Genomic DNA, 21,418 nt, shown 5'->3' with positions numbered 1-21,418 from the left:
CCACGGTGGCTCTCCCGATAAACTTGAGAAAGCACATTGCGCACACTCTGGCTGCAACTTTTCAAGAGATTACCGAGGCAGATTACAGAGACATGATAAAGCAAATCAATGGGCTATTCCACGTTTAGGCATGCATGCAGGCAGCCATAACCCAAACCGTCCTCTCCCAAAACATAAAAATCTGCTTACCCCGAGCATGCTGCTCAGCTTCTTTCTCACCAGCAAGTTCCAGCTGCTGCGACTGGCTAGCCTCCTCCTGGCTTGAGAAGAGCTCCTGGCTGCATGCCTCCTGGGACTCCGGGGTGTCTCCCTCCACCCTAGTAGCCTGACTCTCGGCTTCCTCTACACCCTCCCCCACTTCTCCCTGCTCTGAACTCTCCATCATGCTCCTAGGATTGGCAGTGGGGTCACACCCAAGTATGGCATCCAGCTCCTTGTAAAAATGGCAGGTTGTGGGGGCAGCTCCTGAGCGGCGATTTCCCTCACGGGCTTTGCAGTAAGCACTCCGCAGCTCTTTTATTTTGACCCTGCACTGCAACGCGTCCCGTTCATGGCCCCTTCTCAGCAAGGACTGTGATATCTGCCCATAGGTATCATAATTTCTCCGGCTGGAGCGCAGCTGTGCTTGCACAGCTTCCTCACCCCAAACACTGATGAGGTCCTGCAGCTCAGAACTGTTCCATGCTGGGGCTCGTCTGGGGCGTGGAGGCATGGTCACTGATTGATTGAATGATTGATTGCACTCCACACCTGGCTGAGCAAACAGGAAGGGGATTTTTAAAATTCCCAGGGCATTTAAAGGTGGGGTCAGCTGAGCCCAGGGCAGTGGAGTGTGCATGATTACCAGAGAGGCTTCTAAGGTATGCTGGGATATCTCCTTATACCACGGAGGTCAATAAAAGCGCTGGTGGGCGTCCACACTTGCTGACCAGCGCTGGATCACCAGCGCTGGAATCCCTACACCCAAGGCTCGACCGGGTGTACAGCCAGCGCTGCAACCAGGGAGTTGCAGCGCTGGCCGTGCTTTGCAAGTGTGGCCACATCCTAAGTTGCAGCGCTGTAACCCCCTCACCAGCGCTGCAACTCTCTAGTGTAGCCATGGCCTAAGACCAAGCTTTGATGTGTGAGGTCCCTAAAATGTGGTGGAAAAATCCTCTCCTATTTCCTGTCTGGGGCATCTAAGCAACAGAAGAAATGCTGCCCAGGGACACTCCATCCCAGGTTTTACACAAGAGGTAGTGAATGCTGAATGGGACACGTTGGAAGTTTACACCTGCAGCATAACTAGATATACTCAATAAAGCTGCTAATTATTTACCTCTGTTGGGTCTGATTTAACACATTAAAGTCTCCTAGTAATCTAAGAAACAGCAAAACCCACAAAAAAAAAGTAGAGGCCAAATTTTTCTCTCACTCACACCATTGCCATCAGTGATGTACAGAGAATAGGATTTGGCCCTATTTGGACAGGCATATTTCTTCAGAGAGGTTTTTTAAAATAAATTTTCATGTTTTATTTTGAATATTGCTTGTGGACTGACACCCTTATTCCCTTCAGCTTTACAACTGTAGCTTTCTATAGACTACTCCGCACAGAATTCTGTACCACTGCACATGCGCAGAATTTATGTCCCTTGCAGATTTCTTTGCTTCCTGACAGAAAAATGACTTTCTGATGGGGACACAAAAGAAAGCCACAAGAGCGATCAAGTGATCCTACCCAGCTATATGTTTTGGGTGCCCAGGGCATTCAGCAGAGAAGTAAATCACTGTGGGGCACGAGATGAAGAAGACCCAGCTGGTGGCTCCTACCCTGCACCAAGCTCAGCTGCTAGTCCTAGCTAGGTTAAAGAGGATGGGACTTCCACTTCCCCTGCATGGCATCTGGGTCTGGGTCAACCCTACCCCCAGATTTCTCCCCCAGCTGCAGGAAGCTCTGCAAACTCCCCCCACCTGCTTCCTGAACCCATCACTCCTCAGCAGGGAGAGAGATCTCTTTACAGGGAGCTGCTCCCCCATCTGCCCAACCCCCATGCATCCAGGCCTCCTCATATTCAGACGCTCCCACTGAACCTCACCCCCCTGCACTCAGAACACCCCTCTCGATGAGCCCCACTCCTTCTATACCTGGGCCACCCAGACGAACCACGCGCATCCAGATCCCCATCCCACCAAGCTCCAACCAGCTGCACCTGGATCCCAACCCCATTGAGCACCATCCTCCCAGCATCTGGACCCCCTCTAAGCCCCACACACACACCCAGGCCCTCTCCCCCACTGAGCCCCAACCACCTTCACCTGGACCTTCCTGCAGAGTCCCATTACCATTGCACACAGAAGCCCCCAAGAAGCCCCTGTGTATCCAGATCCCCCCCGCACCCAGATCCTCCACTGAGTTGCCCACACACAGATTGCCCCACATAGAACCCTCTCAACCCACCCCTGGATCCCCCCATAATAAGCCCCTCTACACTTGGATCCTGACTTGATAAGCGTGCCTGCCTATGCCTGATGCACCTGGCATGGAGGGGCAGGGCCATGGGGTGTTTCTGGGGCAGGCCTGGACCCTGCACTGTTGGGTGCAACCTCACCGCTAAGTTTGTGTCCTATGTGGGGGAGCTGCATAGTGATCTCCCACCTCTGTGCAGCCAGCGGCCTGTGCTCCCCAGTGCCATGCTGGAGCCTCCACATTTATTTGACAAATAAAATTTGCAGAATTTTAAAATATTATTTGCAGAATTTTTACTTTTTGGTGCAGAATTCCCTCAGGAGTAAGTCATCAGTTGATCAAGATGCATAAGAAAGCAGATTAAATATATTAAAAGTAATATTACTGAACTTTCCAGGTCATGCTGCATGTCATCAGATCATACAGAAGAGATGGCTGGAGGTTTCAAATATATACGCCTGGTAGTAGCTAGTGGCTTAGTACAATGTGCAGGTGACACTGCATTTGGTCTCCTTTTGCCCCATCTAACAGCCAAAGTAGATATTCAGAAGTTTGCCTGACTTTATTACTGTAAATGATTAAACACCAATTTAAACATTGCCCTTGATGAAGATATTCTTTCTTACTGTAAGTGTTGCTAAGGCAACCATCTTTCTGCCCATATGCTGTGCATACTTATCCCAATTTGTCTTTTAGTGCCTCTAGGAAGTAATAAAGGGGGAGATAGAAGGGTGGAACCTTCCAAAACATAATAAGCAACACTTTGAAAAGAAAATGAATGTTAATGGAGCAGGCTGGGTAATCGGATATAGTCTCTCAACTCTAGGTCATGCATTAGAATTCAGCCCAAGTCAGTAGTGACTGAAAGATGCTGCCATTTGATGGGCATTCAGTGGTCTTTATGATGGATTAGCTGTGTGGGTCCAGCTCCCTCACTCTCCTGGTTGGGTTGAATATAGGCCAGTGGTTAGAATGTTAACCTGGAACTCTAGTGAGCTGGGCTCAATTTCCTGCTCTGCATAGACTCTGTGACCTTGGGATAATAGTGATTCCTTAACACACAGAAGATAATTCTGTTTAAGATTGTGAGGTGCAGAGATACCCTGGTAAGGGAGGGCCATATAACTACCTAAGATATATGCTGCCTTTTTTATTAAAATGCTATGATTTTGGATAGTATTCTTCTGCTCATCTTCCCCTGCCCCACAAACAAACAAACATTAAATAATGAATCCGGTCTTCTAATTGTGCTTCTAGGACAGTGGCTTTAGATATTGACTACAGCTAGTGTGCCACCTACCCAAAATCACCTCCCGGGAATGGAATCACCCTTTTGAAGAACCCACCCACTGACAAAACAATTATCTGCAAAGTGTCCAGTTATCTCTCTCAGGAGGCAGGGGAGGCTGTGAAAGATAAAAAGAAAAAAGAAAAGAAAAGGGGGAGGGAATGGAGGGAGAGAGACACAGAAGAGGGATTTAGAAAGGGTGAAAGAAAGAAAAAATGAGAGAAGGGGCTGGTCTACACTAGGATGCTCAGCCACTGGTGCAGCTACACTAATGGAGCCGTATGCCAGTACTAACCCTCTAATGTAGTCATGCTGCACTGGTGTAACAGTGATTTATGTTGGAAAGCATCAGTGTAAGCCATGATTTCAAATCAGTTCAACACTAGTGCTGGGAGTTTGCATTGTTGCAGCTACACTGATGTAATCATACTGGTGGCTAAAACCCTAATATAGACAAGGCCAAAGAATGTAAAGGGAGGAGAAAGAACAGAGAACCACACATACTTCTCACATATATCTGTCTCCTTTTCCCCTGCTTTATTAAACATTTATATTTCCCTATGTCAGGCTCATATTATAGTGGGAAAGCCCTCACCAAGAACTATATTGAAACATATTTAAACAATGTAGCTAAAAATATTTTTTCAGTCTAGTATGTGTCTTGGAGCATATGATAACAAATATATGGAGATATGCCTAACATGCAGAACTGGAAGGGACCTTGAAAGGTCATTGAGTCTGGTCCCCTGCCTTCACTAGCAGGATCAAGTACTGTCCCTGACAGTTTGTTGTTGATATCATTTGTTGTTTTCTTTCCCAGATCCCTAAATGGCCCTCTTAAGGATTAAACTCACAACCCTGGATTTAGCAGGCTAGTGCTCAAACCACTGAGCTATCCCTGCCCCCCATCTAGGCATACTTGGCCTGCAAGCTTTTCAATTTAGTAAGCTCCTGATACTGCAGACAGGGTGAAATATTGGCCCTATGGACATTAAGAAGAGTTTTTTCACTGATTGCCGTGCGGCCAGGATTTCACTCTTTATGCTTACTGACTGCGTAGGTCCACTGATATCAGGGGGACTATTCATGTTGTAAGCACTATGTCTGGCAGCAAGTGTTTGCAGAATCAGAGCCTTAAACGGGAAATGATAAACCAGATGATGAAAAGCCAAGAGGAACTTGGCCCTTTAACAACCATATAGAACTTTCTGTACTTTCCTCTTCTTTTCAAGAGAAGTGTTCCCATGTTTTAACCAAATTCCCCTTAGGCCTGCACCAAGGTAATTCAAGGTATGTTTTTAAACACATTTAATTAAAATAGTAGCCACTCTTATTTTGGTTCAAAAGTGCCTTATATTGGTATAGCTTAAATTAATTACCATCTGTCTTAAACTAAATCAAAATAAATCACTCAAACTTAGATGAATGGAACTATCTTGGATATATAATATTTAACCATTAAAAAGGTTAATGTTTTGCAATATTCAGAATAGAATCTGAAATTATTACACATTTTCCTTTCTCTTAAATCAATATTCTCTCTGCAACTTTCTCTTGTCCAGTCAATGAAAGGATGGGGTGTTAATATTGAAGAGAAGTGATTCTATTTTGTTAATTAAGGTAACAAAGTTCATGTGTGATGCTAAAAGTCAGCTCTGGAACTCTGACTATTCAGTGACATTTACTCTACTATTTAATGACAGGATAATTTTTCTAGCCCTTTTAAAATTATGACTACATAGTCCCTAATGTTAAGCAAATGTCATCTTATAATTTGCTAATTCTGAATGTTTGAGCAGATGGATGTGAATTTCTCTTAGACTATTAGGAGTTGAAGGTCATGTCATACCATGTGCAATTTAATTTCCCATAAATTTCCAACATCTTGATTTAAACTATAACCTCTTGTATTTGACCTATAAGCTTGAACAGTCAGATGTTAACATTACCTACTGAGTTCTGACAGTATGCTTAGGGGTTGATTAGTTACACAATAAAGCATAGTGATAATCCACCCATAGAGCAGGCTCCACCAGCCTGAGATAGCAAAATAAGATGCCAAACAGTGGTTACCATGCCAAATTTCCATAATGTAGGCAAAGACTATAGCCAAGCATTAACCAGGATCAGATAACACGTTAAACGCAATCCTGGTCTAGTCAGAGTGATAAACATCATATTAGTTAAAACAGGTTAGTTAACACATGATATAATTACCCAATGTAGAGAAGGCATATGAAAAGTTGTTTCAAGTGTCCCAGGCTGCAAATATAAACCACAGTTGTAAGACAGGCTGTGTGTGAACAACTAAAATTGGTCTTTTGGAAATAGTGATGCTGTATGCACATGGTAAACTGTTGCAAGGACAAGCAAGACAATCAGCTATTTCATGCAGTTGATTTCCTTGCTTAGTGTCTATGCCCCCCAAGGATTTATCTACTATAAAACCAGTTGTGATGAGGGACCCAGCTATAACACATTTGTCTCCTGGCATAGCTGAAGCACCATTTGGAAGTGAAGTGTAGATGGTACCAAACTATGTTTTAACAAAAGAACAGGAATACTTGTGGCACCTTAGAGACTAACAAATTTATTTAAGCATAAGCTTTCAGATGCATCCGAAGAAGTGGGCTGTAGCCCACGAAAGCTTATGCTCAAATAAATTTGTTAGTCTCTAAGGTGCCACAAATACTCCTGTTCTTTTTGCGGATACAGACTAACACAGCTGCTACTCAGAAACCTATGTTTTAACAGTGTCCTTAAGACATGCACTGTGGCATGGTTAGGGGACACAGTTAAAGTATGGTTCAGTCTCATCTACACTGCAAGACCTAACAGTGCTGTACACATGTTGGGAGCCAGCCATATTTTAAGAGGGTTCCCTGGCATAATTCTACTGGAAGTGCAGACAGACAGGGCACTGAAGTGGTATCTGTTGAGTCACCAGTGTTATGCTACAGGTCTGGCTGCACAGCACTCTTTAGCCAAGCATTATGTAGCAACAGTTGGTGGGAAAGAGAGTTTTACACCCATCATTCATTGTAAAGCAATTGTCACTGTTGCAGCAATTGGGAAACAAAAGGACAATGTTTTAGCCAAAGCCTTAAATTCAGTTGTGTGTTTGTGCCTTCTATTTCTGTTGCTTGAAATTGTTAGCATTTAAATGGTCCCAATTAAGCTTTAAAGATAACACTTCAGTGAAAGGAATGAGGTGGGATGGATAGTACTTTACAAAGGTTTAGGTCTTTGCTCAGCTGTTACCTGGTTGGAGACAGTGTTCTGCACAGCCAGATTAACACGATAACAGTGTATCATTTTACATTGCATCTGTAATGAATGGGCTAGAAAATCTAACTAGTTTGGACATTTAAATTCTACTGGAAGCAGCAAAAATCTCTGAGTGGCTATAAAATTCTGGGATCTGTGATTATTTTCAAGCATGCATTTTCATTTCATTTTCCAGCAATCATGACCTTTGCTTCTGGGTGATTTAGGAATTCCCTCCCCTGCTCCAGCAAATATATAGGATAGAAAAAAGGAGGGGAGAAGGCTGATAATTCTAAGGCAGGGGTAGGCAACCTATGATATATGCCAAAGGCAGCACTGAGCTGATTTTCAGTGGCACTCACACTGCCCAGGTCCTGGCCACCAGTCCGGGGGCCTCTGCATTTTAATTTCATTTTAAATAAAGCTTCTTAAACATTTTAAAAACCTTATTTACTTTACACACAACAATAGTTTAGTTATATATTATAGACTTCTACAAAGAGACCTTCTAAAAACATTAAAATGTATTACTGGCACATGCAAGCTTAAATTAGAGTGGATCAATGAAGACTCGGCACCCAACTTCTGAAAGGTTGCTGACCCCTGATGTGGCAGTTACTGCTGTAGTAGGTACCACTTTCATGGTCCCCTAGGCACACTCTTCATCAACAAAGGAAGCCACGGGCAAAATACAAGGATACAGTCCAGAAGAACTCCTACCAAAGACCAAACCAATCTTGTTGTGCATGCACATGCTAAAACCACCAGCCAAACTGATTTTCACTACAAAATTATTTCAAGGAGCACTAGGTCCATACTTCAAAGTTTAAAAAAAAATCCCTATAGTTATAAACTGCAATCTTGACATGGCAGGGACTTACTTTGTATCTTGTATAGCCCCAAGCACAGTGTTGGCATGTAATAGATACATACACAGTCTTTACAACTAGAGATATGCCAAGTCAAAACCTCAACCCAAAACTCCACAACCATCAGGGAGGAGTTTGGGGTGCAGGAGGGTGCTTTGGGTTGGGACCGAGGGGTTTGGAGGGCAGGAGGGGGATCAGAACAAAAGTCACGGAAAAGCAAAGCATTTCCAGGAAGGGGCCCTAACCGCATGATTCACTCTTGACACAGCTATGCAGTTGTTGCTCAAGTCAGTCCTTGTCATGCCAAAGCAGCCTGATAGTATCAGGAACTACATACACATTTGTCAAACAGGATGACATCTAGAGATAGCATTGAACCCAAGGGGAAGGAATTTAAAAGAAAACAAATCACCATGGTTACAGTGTGTACATGAGAAGTACAGCTCTGAGGTGTTCCTTAAGCACAGAAATTTGGCTTTGGGGACCTTCATTAATATGGGCAACTTCTTCTGAAACAGAAATAATCTTGTTACAAACCTAGTGAAATTTAAAATAAAAAAACTAATATCAGCTGAGTCCCAAGAAACAAGTACAGATGATTTTGAGTCAGAAAACTCTTCTTAATCTAACCATTCAGTTAATAATAGTGCTTCACGAGTTCCAAGTGTGATCAGAGCATTAATGGATAGATTCTGACTTGGGCTGTGTACTCAGGGGTGGGGTGGGGTAAGATGGGGAAAGAGCTTTGCTCCTCTCTGCAGACTGCACCAACCCTTTCTGCAGACTACCCAGCTGTGTATGGGAAGTAAGGGGATTCTGCACATCCTTTACTGCCCCTGAAGGCAGGAGGTTGGACTCTTGCTTCTGCCACCTCTCGCAAAGCACTAGCCAGCATAACTGCTAGTGTTGGGGGCATCAACATTTACTGCTGGCATAGTCCAGGAGCAAATTTCTTCTCACTCTGTCTGAGTGAGAAGAAAGGAAGGAATTGTTACTGCACCTCTCAGAAGCACGAGATGTTGTTCTGATGCACCTATGCAAATACTTACAGCACAGCCACTATCAGTCCGAAATATGAAATTACAAAGGAACATTACATACAAGGTCAGTATTATCCTGTTGATTTTACAGCTGGGGAAATGGAAGCACCTGACAGCCCAAGGGATCAGGGCAGTGCAGAAGAGGCACACAACTACCTTTGTCCTCTCTCTTCTTTCTCATACATCCTGCACTGAGTAGAGATTTGAAGGACTCAAGGATCTGGATCACTGTCACTGTCACATAGAGATGACTGAGTACAAAACAAAATTAGAAATCAATGGGTGCACCATATTTCCCAAACTCTCTTAAGGAATGTGGTTAAGAATATGTATGTTTAATATAGGGTTCCCACACCCACTGCGGGGAGAGTGGGAGCTGGAGGAGGTGCAGGGGTGCAGTTTCTACGGCAATACAACACCATGCCATCCTTACTTCTGCACTGCTGCTGGTGGTGCTGCCTTCAGAGCTGGGCGCCTGGCCAGCAGCCGCTGCTCTCCAGCCACCCAGCTCCAAAAGGGGTGCTAACGCCAGCAGCAGCGCTGAAGTAAGTGTGGCAAATCTAGTAAACATGCATGCTGCTATTAGGGCATGCTGGGAATTGCAGTTCTACAAGAATCAATGTTGGAAAAAGGATGAGCAAGTTAAAATCAGACATTTGTTCATATTTCAAAAATCCGCCCGGACAGAGCTCTGAGAACCCCAGAAGAGGTTATGTCCAGGAAAATCCAAACCTTAGTTTAATGCCTTGAAATCTCAGGAAAAAGCCATTCAAAGTACATTTTCTCCTGAATTTTTCATTTGGTATACCTACTGATGAAGGGCCTCTCTTCCAAGGTAGGGTTTATAACTGGGGCAGGGACTGTCTTTTTGGTCTGTGTTAGTACAGCACCTAGCACATTAGGGGGCCTAGTCCATGACTGGGGCTCCAAGATACTATGATAATATAAATAATTAGTAATAAAAATACTGTTTGTTCTATGTCACTATGCAGAGTTTTCTGTGGTGTATGCAGCATCCAGGAGAGGGTAAATTTGTATGAGGGGATTGCTTCCACAGGAAACTAGAAAGCTTAATATACCAGAGTGTGGTTAGCCAGTGAGAGTTTGCTGTGGTGAAATAACCTAGATAATATGATATTGTGCTAGGTAACTCTGGTGGGTGGAGGTTCCATGGAAACAGACAGAACTGGAAATCTCCATTTCTAGCTTGCTCATGTAGTTTCATTAGCTGAATTAGTCTTATACTCTCCAAGTCTGTTGTAATTTTTCTACTTAGCTTATATGGCCTTCTAAGTACACTTACTTCTAACACAATATTTCCTCCAAATTATATTGCTGTTGCACCCAAGAGTAATATGGCCTTTATACAGAGAGCAGTGATGAATTTGTTATACAGTGAAAGTTATAACAATATCTTGCACTTCTATATTACCGTTTGTCTAAGGATGCCAAAGAACTTTACAGATATGATTATAATGACATTTGTGTGCCTAATAATTTGAGAAAGTTATAAATAAACTGACGGGCAGCTGTGGAAAATACACAGGTTGGTATAAATGAGATAGCAGAGCTAGTTACAATTCCTCCCTTCTCTTTTCCTCAGCACTCATCCTCCTTCCCCTCTTTCCTTCCTTCACTCCTCCTTCTGCTGCTACCCTAAAAAAGATTCCTTGTTGAGTGCTGCAATTGTGACATTTGAATGCAATAAAAGTATATATACTTGACTCAAACCAAATGGCTAGACCACAAAATCATCCCCTCCAACCTACAGAATATCTTTCAGGAGTAAAGGTTCCAAGGGACTTTTTACATAAAAGAATTTTACAAATCATCCTTGTGTCTCTTAGTCTTTTGTGGGTTGTTTTAACCTCCTTGGTTTTTATCATAGAAATATCAGGCATGTCAACTCTGGTCTTCCCTGATTTTTGTTGGAGGACCTCTTGGGGGTGTGGTGGGGATCTCAGGAGATGTATTTTGTGAACTCTCATACCTTAATCGAAGGTGCTGAACATTTAACTAAGAGGCTCTTTCTCCAAAATGTTAATTAGTAATTTACGTTAAATACATGTTAACAAAAAACAGAATTTTTAACATTCTGATGGAAATCCCATCTCCTCAGCTGTCATGCTTCATTTTTTCTGACATCACTAGTTCTTCAGTCATCGCAGAGTCTATCAGGACCTCAATTTCTAATGTAAAATACAAGACGAAATTTAAAAAGCAAAACAAAAACAAGACTTTTCAGACCTACATTTTAAAGAAATCAAAAAATGAAAAAGATCCCCCCACAACATTTTCCTTTTCTCCCCCGCCTCCCCCATTTGAGGTCACCTTTAAGACCGATGAGCCAAAACTAGGGTTGCCAGACAGTAACTGTGAAAAAACGGGACAGAGGGTGAGGGGTAATAGGCGCCTATATAAGAAAAAGTCCCCAAAAACAGGACTGTCCCCTTAAAAATGGGACAGCTGGTCACCCTAGCCAAAACTATCAATGGTCATGCAATACATGGTGGAACTCTATATATGGTATGACTAAGGCTAGAAAGCTCTTTGCCTAATTTACATGTAACCACTTGGCAACATAAACCATCCTCATCATTTATTTCCCCAATACTTTTATACCACTACAGCAGAGTTTTGCTGTTTTTTATACCTAATATTGCAACATCTTAGCAAACCCTAATGATATAAGGCAAGCCTCAAGAGAACTTGTCAGAACTATTTACAATTGGTAGAAAGTGCAAAGGGTCTAGATGGGAATTTAAATTAAGTGGTAATCTAAACAAAAATTGGAAGGAAAATGATATTCCAAAAACCTTCCAGTCTATAATAGCAACATAATGAATGCTCTTGATTTGTGTTTCTTGATAAAGAGGCAAAAATTCCATGACAAATTGATGTAGCTTCTGGGACAAATAGAATCAATAATGTAATAACACTGAGTTAATTCCTAGATGACATTGATTGAGAATGACTGCATAGAATCTGAGGTCTCTTTCCATACATAGGCAGATACTGGTAAATGCAAGATAGATTTCCAATTAAATGTTATTTCAACGCAGACTAAAACTAAATAATGTGTGATAAAGGGAGTATGCCAAGAGAAAAGTTATTTAAATGGAAGCCTGCTATGCCTGTAGTCTGTGATTCTTGAACAGGAGTGTTTGAAGACATTAATAATGTCCTCAGAAGATTTGATCATCTATGATATATTTGCCAGAATTATTGGTGTACAGATATAATTAAAAAAACATGTAGTCAGGATAATTAATACTCACAGCCCTCCTCTTCTTTTAACCTGCCCCCTCCAGTGAGCTAGCTATATATTACTATTTTAGCTTTATAGACTGGGAAAACTGAGGCATGATTAGGCCTGATCCAACTACCATTAAGTTGCATTTCTTTTAGTGACTGTGTAAAACTAGCACCTTTGTTCTCAATAGACTTGTTCGCTGTGTGTATTGAGAGTCATAGTGCCGCCTGTAGCAAGGGGCCGTGATCTCCCTCCCCAATGGACAGAGAGAGAACGGCAACTGGCCCCGGCATGCAGAACCAGAACACTCGCGGCAGCCACATGGAAGCAGAGGGGCGGGACAGGAATCGGACATATAAAAGGCAGATCCTCCAGCTCAGTGGAGGGAGAGTTGACTGAGGAGCAGGCTATCTCCCCCATGCTGCTGGAGCCCAGGTCTAATGGAGGCCTTTGCAGTGCCAGAGACCCAGAGGGACTGCTGGAGCTGTCGGGGCTGCCACTTGCCATATACCCCATGAGACGAATGACAACCCTGGAACCCAGCTACCCCTACTGAGAGTGTAGGAAGGAGCCCAGGGAAGCCGAATAGGGTTAGGCTGTGTTACTAGCTGCAAGCCATCCAGTGTGTTGCGGTTGGATTTCCCTGCTGACCCAGTGGTGAACCACGCCGCCAATGTTAGGGCTCTGGGGTGGGATGTGACACAGTGGAGCAAGTGGGCCTGCATCCCCCTGCCACCTCACCATTAGGGGTGGCAGCCTCCCTACCTTTTGGCCAGGAGGCCTGCATTAGTCTGGCGCCCACTGGAGCTAGGACATCAGATGGTTTTGCTGGCTCTCTTGCCAAAGAGCTAATCCCCCTAGACTGGTGTATTGCTCTACCTGACTGCAGGCCAAAGCCATTATCTGATTGCTGCCCCACTCTGATTGAAGGCCTTGAATGTATAGACTGCCTACTGCTCTGCCTGACTGCAGGCCAGAGCCATTAACTGATTATGCTCCCACCCTATTTGAGGGCTCTGGGGCCTATAGACTTACTGCTACCCTGCCTGACTGTGGGCCAGAAGCATTAACTCTGTGCTGCCCCGTTCTGACTGAGGGCTGGGGCTCATAGACCCAACTGCTGCCTGGACTGCAGGCTTGGGCCTATCAACTGTCAGCTAATTCCCCTCTGAACATAGTCACTCTAGGAGCACTGCAGCGAGAGGGCATGGTTTCCCTCCCTTATGGACAAGGAGAGAACCACGACCGCCTTACACCACTTCACACTAGTTAAAGTTATGGGCTTGTCTACACTCACAGCACTGTCGTGGAGCAGCTGCACCAGCACTTAGTGAAGACACTACCTATGCCAACAGGAAAGCTTCTCCCATCAGCATAGGTATTCCACCTCCTCAAGAGGCAGTAGCTATGGTGATGGGAAAAGCACTCCCACTGACGCAGCACTGTCTACACCAGGAGTTCAGTTGGTATAACTGCGTCACTCAGGAGTGTGGAAAATCCAGACAATGTAGTTATATTGACATAAGTTCATCATCCTGTAGACCAGGGCTAAGCCAGCTTACATTTTACTAAGCACAGCAGAACCAATACAGTTATATGAAGTGTTGTAGCTATGTCGGTTTGACAAAGTGGGTGAGGTAATACCTTTTATTGGACCAACTTCTGTTGGTGAAAGAGAGACAAGCTTTCAAACTAGACCTGAAGAGCTTTATGTAAGCTTGAAAGCATCTCTTTCTCACCAACAGAAGCTGATCCAATAAAAGATATTACTTCATCCACCTTGTCTCTCCAGTACAGCTATGTGAGAGTGAGCTGGATTCTAGCTTGGGCACCATGAGTAGATTTACTAAGTTTCATTGCAGGAACTTCTTATTGGTGATGTGCAAGCTAGAAAGTAGATCTGATCAGGTACTTTTTGATAAAGCCATTTTTCACTGAAATCAAACTGTTTGTGGGAACATACCAAAGTTCAGCTAAAGTTTCATCAGGTCCAGGATGAAGTTTCCAGTCTAAACCAGAAAGAGGAAGAGAGCTTACAGTCCAGAACTGCCAATAGCCTCAGCTACTCACCTGTGACATAGGAGAGCTGGATTCAATTCCCTGCCCCAAATCAGGCAGAGCAGGGACATAAACCTAGGCTCCCACATCTGCAGTGAATGCCCTAACCACAAGGCTATTGGCAATTCTGAGGAGTGGGCTTGCTTCTCCCTCAAAGTTTTGAAAGGTTTCACTTTTCCCCCCAGTATGAAACAGGAGATCTCATTGTTCACAGGATGGAAAAACTGTTTCCCATCCAACTTGGCTTTCAGACTCCAGGTTGGGTTCTGCAACAAAATTCCTCCTTTACCTTGATGGGGCCTGTGCTTATTGGCAGATTTGCTCACCTCAGTGACCCACAGTCTGAGTCAACTCCTCCTGTGTTGGATCAGGAGTTGGGAGAAACTCAGACCCATTCTCTATTCGGGGTTCCAGCCCAGGGCCCTGTGGATCACAGCTGTCTATAGTGCCTCCTATAACAGCTGCATGACAGCTAAAACTCCCTAGGCTACTTCCCCATGGCCTCCTCCAAACACCTTCTTTATCCTCACCACAGGACCTTCCTCCTGGTGTCTGATAATGCTTGTACTCCTCAATCCTCCAGCAGTACACCCTCTCAGCTCCTTGTACCTCGCTCTGCTCTGCTCTGCTCTGCTCTGCTCTGCTCTGCTCTGCTCTGCTCTGCTCTGCTCTGCTCTGCTCTGCTCTGCTCTGCTCTGCTCTGCTCTGCTCTGCTCTGCTCTGCTCTGCTCTGCTCTGCTCTGCTCCCCACACACACACACACCTCACTGACTAACTGGGAGGCTTTTAACTAGTTCCAGCCAGCCATTGATTGGCTTCAGGTGTCCCAATCAATGTAGCTATCTCCACTGCCTTCCTGAAAGATCGTAATTGGCCCCAGGTGTCTTGATTAATCTGCTATTTGGTTACCATGGTACCAGGGATTTGTTTAGCCTGGGGCTAACAAACCTGTTCCTCACTACTTTACTGTAGCCATCTGGCCTTGCCCCATCTCAGTTCACAGAACTGTGAGTTAGAGAAATGTTATCTTATTACTTGTAAACTGAGCAGATTTCATCATGGGTCATTGAGGAACAGTAGGTATGGAACCTCATGATGTCATTTATTGTATACAGTCACTTTTCAGACTAGATACACACTTTGAAGTCAATGGGAATCTTTTCACTGACTTTAATGGGAGTTGCATCAAGATGAAGTGACTTGCCCAGAGTTATGCAGGAAGCCTGTGCAGAGCCAGAAATACAACCCAGATTTCCTCATTCCTAGTCCTGTGCTTAAAACTCAAAACCATCTCTCCCCGCCTCCAGATGTGAGACAAACAGCAGCTGGATTCCTTCTCTGATGAAAAATTTAGACATATACACACACATATATTACAGCCCCACTTTCAAAGGAGATCCTCTCAGAGGCACAGCTCCTTCCTGCACTGATCCAGGGGTGACATAGCTATTAATCATCCTAAGCACAGGGCTTGTAGCCAAGCCACAGTCTATGTGCATTCACAGTATATATCTGTCTGCACTGTGTAAATCACTTTATTAACCAATAATAAATAATATACATTATCCATATATCTTTCTAATATGCAGTTCAAGTCCTATATAAATGCACATATTTATTTTGGTTTTTTTACACAACAATCACTTGATCTTGTTCCTACTAAATTAAATTTTTTTGTCATTGACTTCAGTGAGAATAGCACTAAGCCCTTGTTGCTCTGTAGTATTCTATGCCAGACATTCTCATAAGCAAACTAGGGAAATGCAGTCTAAATGAAGTTACTCTAAGGTAGGTTCACAGTTTGTTGAAAGACCATATTCAAAGAGTAATTATCAAGGGTTTGCTATCAAACAGGGAGGATGTATCTAGTGGGGTCCCAAGGGTACTATTAAATATTTTCATTAATGACTAGGATAATGTAGTGGAGAGTATGATTATAAAATCTGCAGATGACACCATGCTGTGAGAGGTTGCCAGCACTTTGGAGGACAGGATTAGAATCTGAAACAATCTTGACAAATTGGAGAACTGGTCTGAAATCAGCATGATGACATTCAATAGAGAGAAGTACAAAGTACTTCACTTAGGAAGGAAAAAATCAAATTCACAACTACACAATGGGGAATAACTGGCTAGATGGTAGTACTGCTGAAAATGATCTGGGGGTTATTGTGGATCACAGATTGTATATGAATCTAAATGTGACGCAGTTGCAAAAATGGCTAATATTCTGGTGTGTATTAACTGCAGTGCTGTATCCAAGACATGGGAGGTAACTGTCCTGTTCTTCTCAGCACTGGTGAGGCCTCATCTGGAGTAATGAATCTAATTCTGAGCACCACACTTTAGGAAAGATGTGGATAGATTGGAGACAATCCAGAGATGAGCAACAAAAATAAGAAAAAGGTCAGAAAACCTGACTTATGAAGAAAGGTTTAAAAAATTGGATCTGTTTAGTCTTGACAAAAGAAGACTGAGGGGGGACCTGATAGCAGTCTTCAAATATGTTAAGGGCTGTTATAAAGAGAACGGTGATCAATTGTTTACCAGGTCCACTGAAGGTAAGAGAGAAGCAAATGGCTTAATCTGCAGCCAGTAGGGGAGATATAGGTTAGATATTAGGAACATTTTTCAAACTGTAAGGGTAGTTAAGCACTGGAATAGGCTTCCAATGATGGGGATTCCACAGCCTCCCATGGAAGTTTTAAATAACAGGTTGGACAAACACCTGTCAGGGATGGTCTAGGTTTACTTGGTCCTGCCTCAGCACAGGGGGCTGGACTTGATGACTTCTCCAGGTCCCTTCCAGCCCCACATTTCTATGATCTTGTTTTCTAATTGTAATGTCTGCTGTTTATGACTGTAAGGAGGGAAGGAAGCTGCTACTGTAGTAATATCATACACGGATCAGGGAGACCACCCATATTCCTGTGTATTATACAGAAGAATTAGGAGTTATTTGTAGTAATTCATTCAACTTCTCCAACAAAAATAAAACATCAAATTCCCTTATTATAGTCAGACACCCATAAAACCTATTTTCAATCCAAATAGCTAACATGGATAGATCATCACAAATAGTTTAGAAAAGAATTTGATCTCTAAGTAAAATAATTAAGGGTTAAAAGAACATCTCGGCATGGGCCTTTAGTGAATATAAATTGATGTTTATTGTTGTTCATTGGTTCAAATTCAATTCATAAGCTTATCTCCAAATTTCATTTTATATGGTACCATAAACAAACTCCCACTCAGCCTGATCAAAAGCTTTTCCGGCATTGAGAGACTAAGCAACAATCCGTTCCCTTGTTCATTTAGCCAAGTCAATGTTCTTAATCAGAGTAAAAACATTAGAAGCCAAATGGTGGGTTTTAATAAAACTGGTTTGATCAGGCTCCAAGTTGGTGGCTGCAATTTAAGCAAAGAAACATTCTCCTAAAAACTCCAGGCACACACTGCAAACTACAGGACTATAAGAAGGCTGTGTGGCCCATTGAGGCTGCCCTTCCTACCTTAGGAAAAGAGATTTACCACAGCCTTTCATTCTAATCCACCACAAACCCTGAACACTCTGTGGTTCCATACTGCTGAAATCTCATTTGTCTCAGCTCCTTGTATTAGAAAATAATCAAGCCCCTGGGCTTTGCTAGAGATCAAAGTAATGATTGCTTCAATTGTCTCAGTTTAAAAATCTATTATTTCCTTTAACTTAATTGCTGCTGCTTATTCAGGCAAGGCAATTTTATGGGAAAAGGAAAGTCCACAGCACTGAGAATACAGCCAAGAAGGCTTTTTTGAAGTAACTCAAAGCACAGCATCTGTCTTTCTAGGTATTTATATCACTCATGAGTCTCATCGCTATAGAACTCAAGTGGAGGCAGGTATAACGCCTTCAGGGGCACTGCAGCAAGCATGCTTATGAATGACACTTATAACACCTGCAACAGCTATATCATGCACTCTTCTCAGTGTAGGACCCCAGTCACTAGCCAGGAAACAGTGGCCGTACCCTCATGCCACCCAGACATATCCCCTTTCAACAATTCAGCACTGACAGAAGTGCTGGATAACTGTGATGCTGGTAAACCAGGGGCCAGCTCTTGCCAAGTCTGGAGGCGTCAGCTGAGCACTGACAAATTCATAGCTGGAAACCAAACCAGCTTGCCTACCTGTTAATATTGTCCAAGAGAGGTATTAGGCTTGTAAGGATGTGTTCAGACTCCATAAAAGGCGTGTAAATCGCTGCATGCATTAATCTTACTTGTAATGTTTGTATTCCATGCTACAAGGTAAAATATGTTTGTTTTATAATTAAAAAAATGCCTGCTTTGAGTTTGTGAACTCAAATGGAAAGAATGGCTCCCCTCGCCCATCCAGGAGAACTATCAAAATGAAGTAGCCCATTGTAGGACAAAAACTTTGTTGATTGCAAAGGCCTCATCTCATCGGTTGGAGTGCTGGAAGAAGGAAATAAAGATAGTTGACATCAAGATTTTCTCATTTCTTTGCTGTTTGGACTCTTACAAGGGCTGGAACTAAGAAACAAAAAAGCAGAGATCCCCAGGGTGGCCCTGGGTTAAGCCCTGAGAAGACATTTAATGCTGACATTATTATTACTTCTCTGTCATCTTTTGGATCATAGTCTGAACTCATATGTGCATATATATTGCCCACTTTAACCTGTAAATAACTCTCATTTCTTCTTCCTAGTTAATAAATCCCTTATTAGTTTACTATAGGACTGGCTACCAGTGTTGTCTTTGGTATGAAATCGAAAGTACAAATAGATCTGGGGTAAGTGACTGGTTTCTTGGGACTGGAAGCAACCTGAATACACCTCTACCTTGATATAACGCTGTCCTCAGGAACCAAAAAAATCTTACCACGTCATAGGTGAAACTGCATTATATCGAATTTATTTGATCCGCTGGAGCGTGCAGCACCCCTCTCCCCAGAGTTCTGCTTTACTGCGTTATATCCAAATTTGAGTTATATCAAGTGGCATGATATCGGGGTAGAGGTGTATTTTATGGTCTTTGGTGTAAGTCCTGCTTGTCTGTGTGGCAAGATAGACTGGAGAGCCTCAGGGACTCTCTGTGACCCCAGGGTAAGAGTATTACACTGATCCAGAAGTTCACATTTGTTACTGGGTTGGTGAAATCTAATTATAAAACATAGAGTCAGTTTGGGGTGTCTGCCCTGCTTCAGAAAGCCTGCCATGAGGCTGACACAGTGGTGAACCACTCCAGACAGCATGACAATAACTTCCTCCCTTGAGCTCCTGCAGTGCCAGCAACTAAATTATATCTGCTTCTTGCATGGAAGTGTTGGTGGGGAGGGGAAGGAGATCCCTTAATCCCCTCTCTCCTACCCTAGTTCACCCATGATAGAGCAGCCATAGTTTGGTTCAACATTTTATACTTGGTTATTTTGGTTGAGGAGTCAATGGTCCTGTTTACAACAGAAAATCAATTGTGCCAGAGTTCCTCTGGCAGTGCAGATGATACCTAATCATGTTTTAGCCATGACCCCAAATCATGTTAAATCTCCCAAGTCTTTAGCATGATTTGGGGATGCAGTTAAGAAGACACAGTTGAGTCTCATCTGGATTACAAAATTGAACTATGTTTTAACAGTGCCTGGGGGCAGCTGTGTTGTAACCAGGTTTCCTGGTGGCCTTCCAACATGGATGACTTTACATTATTGTCAGAATCTGTGCTGGAAATTATATTCTATCAGTTTGATAGAATATTGGCTGCCAGAAACCATTTCACTATGAGAAGACTAGCTCAGCTCTGTGCTTCTATATAGCTGCAATAAAGAACAATCATCAAACAACAAACATTGTCTGTTGAGCTGGGATTGAGTATCAGTAGGGAAAATGAGGCCAGTAATGAGATAAAATTACTTTTTTTATTAACTTTTGATTTATAAAACATTTAGGACCAGTTAACTTAATGTGAATTAAATTTAGATCCAGGTAATTAAACATCACTATGTTCATGAAAAATTCAGGTAAAAAGACATTGGTGTCATTTTAGTTTCACATACTGGGAAAAATGAATGAAGATTAGGGCACTTTTGTATTCATTGCCTCCTTTCCTCTCTTAAAAACGCTATGCACAGAAGTTGGAGATAAGACCATTACAGCGGAGACTGCTTCAGCAAGCTGGTGCCTTGATTCCACCTACACTCTCATACATGTCAGCAACAAATACAAAGACAAGTGGGTGAGGTAAAATCTTTTATTGGACCAACTTCTGTTGATGAGAGAGTCAAGCTTTTGAGCTACACAGAGCTCTTCTTCAGACCAATACAGCTAAAAACACTGCAACCTGGGAAAACTTTCAAACTTAGCAGGAAGACCCTTTTCTCCCACTGAAATAGTCTTTGTTGGAAAATCTTACCTGCAAACATCAGGTCTGCCAGACAGATCCCTGCTCCAGATAGGGTAAAATCTATGGCTCTGAACCTTTTTGAGAACCACTTAGGCAGATCCTTGTATCTGTGCAGAGCCTTACTCATGGGGTTTTGTGTGGGTGCAGGGATGTGCCCATATGTTTGTCAGTCTAGGGTCTAATGGAGCCTTAATGTGACAAGTAGGGACATAATGTCCACTAGGAAGTTGGAGCCATGAGGAAAGATACAGCTAACAGATTTATGCTTATATGGATACTCAGTGTAGGCCTACTTGTACCTTGGGGGTTCAAATGTGTGTGGATGGGTTTTTTGTTTGTTTTAAGAACTTCAAGTAAAAGGCAGGAAGGGTATATCTGATCCTTCCTACTATTAACCAGTTCCTACTGGGTTGTTCCACTCTCCTGCCAATTCAGACAGAGCACATAACCCAGTAACCCTTCTGCAGATTTCACTCTATGGGAGGTCCTTACTTTGTGCGCAGCCCTTCCTGATCTATTATATATTTGCACATAAAAGAAAAGGAGAAGACAGCAGGCTGAAGGAAGTTTTTAGCTGCTCAGCACTTTTGAAAAAATCAGTCCACTTACTTAGGTGCTACAGATGGACCCTAACTTGCTTTAGGCACGCATATTTGAAAGTCTTGGCTGATTGTCTGAAAATGATCTGTGAGTAACTCATGTCTTCAGTAATCATGCCTCCCTGAATATCAGTATTGCCCCAGTTTTTAGGGCCTGTCCTTGTGTCACTACCAGTTTTATTAAAGACAGTGTTTTG

The sequence above is a fragment of the Gopherus evgoodei genome, chromosome 3, assembly GCF_007399415.2.
Source record: "Gopherus evgoodei ecotype Sinaloan lineage chromosome 3, rGopEvg1_v1.p, whole genome shotgun sequence".
NCBI classification, from domain to species: domain Eukaryota; kingdom Metazoa; phylum Chordata; order Testudines; family Testudinidae; genus Gopherus; species Gopherus evgoodei.
This window is presented reverse-complemented; position numbering follows the sequence as displayed.